Below are 3,562 nucleotides of genomic sequence, written 5' to 3' on the forward strand. Positions count from 1 at the left end.
GCGGGGCAAGGCTGTCGCGAGCATCCGCGGAGCAGCCATTGTGTCGTCTCCGCGCTGCCTGCGTGGAGCCCTGCTCGCCTTTTGGCGGACCCCGGGGCGCCCTCAGAGAACTACCAGTTTGGTCAGGATCCCCGGTGATGGCGGAGCTGTCTCTCTGAGGACCCGGGAATCTCGCAAGGAAGAGCTCTAGTAGGGAGGACGCGACCCAGAGTGTCATCCGGCCCCGCAGTACAGGGGCCAAATCATACCACTACCCACTTCCTCCAAAATTTAGGAATGATGAGAGATGTTAGAATAATGGTTAGCTCTGAGGGATAGGGGCGTGTTCTGTGGGAATAAGCTCAAGGAATCCCAGTTGAACGTGGAAACGTTATTTTCCTTGATCCGAGTGGTAGTTACAGGGGTGTTTGCACATGCAGAGTTTCAGGCTAAGTGCACTGTAGGCTCTTCAGGAACCAGTAACACAGTTTCTAAAAGAATACAACGATCTTAAGAGTTATCCCGTCATACGTAGTTTCCAAGACCTAGCCATCACTAAAGATCTAGAAGTCATTGGAGGGAGGAGGATTTGAGAGAAGTAAAAATGCAGGAAAGCACCTGGCTGATTGGAAATTTAAGGACGGGGCAGACTAGCTCAGGGTGATTTTTCTTTAGAGAATTTGAGGTTATTTCAGTGCCTGGCCCTGTTGGTAGTGCAGAATCGCTCAGGGCTGCCTCAAATTGCAAACTCCAGAAGCTTATCCAACTGCCTATTTTGTAGTGTACTTAAATTCTGAGCCCAGGAAACAAAACTTGCCCTGATAGAGGGCACAGAGCGGCACCATATAGCCTTTTCACAAAGACAAAGTTAACAGTTGTTTACCTTCAGAAATGGCACATCTACTAAGTCAAAACAAGAGTTTGGGCCTAGAACCCACTCAGTCTATTAGCTGAGTTGTGAAATAACAAGAATCAAGTAAAACGTTTGTTAAAGTGGTTTAATTATACCCTACTGTCTTGGTTACTTTCCTCAGTGCTGGCACACAAATCCCAACAGCATAATTTAAAGGAGGAAGGGTTTATTTTGACTCATAGTTAGTAGGGGTTTCAGTCCATAGTTCACTGGGCTGCAGAGGGGTGGGGCAAAGGAAAAACAGCTCATGGCATGGCAGGCAGGAAATAGAGATGAGGGGAGGAGGGAGGCAAATATACCCTTCCAGGCCACTCCCCTAGTGACTCACCTCCCTCCGGCCTTCACCTCCCAATATCATATTTAGCTATAAACTGACCAATGGAATAAACCACTATTGACTCTTATGCCCCCATGATCGAGTCACCTCCCAAAATCCCTACCTGTGATCACAGGCTTTGAGAGGACATCTAGATATAAACCATAATATACCCCTCAAAAAATAAAAACAGCTGAGGATTTAGCTCAGTGGTGCTGCTGCCTGCCTCACAAGCTCAAGGTCCCAAGTTTGAGCTCCAATACAAAATAATAATAAAATAATAATAATAATAATAATAATAAATTAGACTTTAAAAAATAAAAACTGAGGGCAGTACTGGGCACAGTGACTAAAAGTTGTAGTTCCAGATACTGGAGGCTGAAGCTTGAGGGTGTTGAGTAAAATAGCAAAATCCCATCTCAAAAAATAAGAAACCCTTAAGTCCAATTCTAGATTATAAAAGTACACCAGCTGCCTCGCAAGCTGAGTTTAGTTCAAATGAATGTCTTTATTTAAAGTGCACATTACTTGGCTGCTATTAAGAAATCAATCAGTAACAAATATTAGCAGGGTTGTGGGGAGAAAGGAACCTTGCTGCATTTTTGGTGGGAGTCCAGACTAATGCAACCACCGTGGAAATTAATATGAAGATATCACAAAGAACTAGGACTAGAGGTTCCATTTGACCCAGCTATCCCTCGGCTGGGTATCTTTCCAAAAGAATTAAAAGAGTCATACCACAGTGATATATGCACACCCATGTTTATAGCAGCACAGTTTATAATAGCTAAAACTTGGAAACAGCCCAGTTGCCCATCAGTTGGAGACTGGATAAAGAAGATGTAGTTTTTCTATAAAATGGAGTACTACTTAGCCATAAAGAATGAGAAACTAGAGTCATTCATAGGAAAATGGATGCATTTAGAGGCCATACTCGTAAATGAAATAAATATGACACACATGTGTAAATACCAAATAGTTTCTCTGGTTTGAAAAACCAAAAGTGTAAATAATATCCTAATTGTATAACTGACAATGTGAAATAGGAAGAAAAGGGCTAAAGGTGTAGGGGAAGTGTAAAGGGTAGTTGAAAGGAAAAAAGGGAAAAGAAAAAATATGAGAAAAGGAAAAAATGGAAACAAAGCCTTTGTAAATAGGGGAGGGGGACGGGGGTGAAGTGAAGGTAGGGGTATAGGGAAAAAAGAGAACCAAGACCTGTCATGTAAAGGTCCAAGATCACAATGATAAGTGTAACTGTACTATATACTTAAAAAGTACCAGTAAACTCAATGGAAAAATAAAGTGCACATCACTAAACAGGCACATAAAGTCAGACATGGAAGTATTTTCCAGCACATGGATGTAATGAGACAACAATTACTTTCATTGTGCTTTATCTTTACAGTTTCCCTGACGATTTAAAAGAAGCTATTGTGCATGAAAAGTATTTAACCACATTGAAAGGAGTGCAGTCCTCTTTGCAGTTACAGTGAAGATATCTAGAATGCATCAGAAATATTTACTGTCACAGCATACAGTTTTAGACAACTTTCCTCAAGTAAGCTAAATTCTAGTTTGGGCAGTTATTCTCTGCAGTTTATTTGATGATCTCTACCTTGCCCTGCACCCACTTACGGTATTCAGCATTTGGTCTGCCTTAAAACTATTTTTAAAGACTTAGTAAAAGCACAAATGACGAGTCAAATTTCTGACATTTCCACTAATACATAAACTCACAGTCTGGGCAAGTACAGACAGGTCCCACATCTCTAAATAGAGAAACTCGGTATCTGTTTGGGGTGTTTGTTTCAGAGATCTGTGAAATAGGTTGTTTCACTCAGAGGTGAATAATCTGATCCTCAGACATTCTCCAGACTTAATCTAAGTGGAGCAAAATGGAGCTGCTATGTTTATGGCTCTTCAAAAGTTTTGGGTGAGCCAGGCGTGGTGGCACATGCCTGTAATTCCAGCACTTGGGAGGCTGAGGCAGGAGGATTGGTGCAAGTTTGAGACCAGCCTAGGCTACATAGTGAGTTCCAGATCAGTCTCAACTACATAGTGAGACCCTGTCTCAAAAAAACCTAAATAAATAAATAAAGCAAAAGTACTGTGTGTTCTGATCATTGACTTTACTTTTTTCAGTTGTCCCTTCTAGACCTTGTTCACTGATATTGCCCTGGTGTTGCTTAACTCTTACATCTTTCTTCATATATATCTGATACAAATTTTCTAGTCATCATTGTGAAAGGAAAAAAAAATCTTTTTTGCCAATTTCTTTCCAAATTATATTGTCACTGCCTTGCCCATCCTTTGTGGATGGCATTGTCAGTGGTTCAAACCCCATTTGGGAACAG

This window comes from Fukomys damarensis, unplaced genomic scaffold (assembly GCF_012274545.1).
Source record: "Fukomys damarensis isolate Sample0158 unplaced genomic scaffold, DMR_v1.0_HiC HiC_scaffold_16, whole genome shotgun sequence".
Classification (NCBI taxonomy): Eukaryota; Metazoa; Chordata; class Mammalia; order Rodentia; family Bathyergidae; genus Fukomys; species Fukomys damarensis.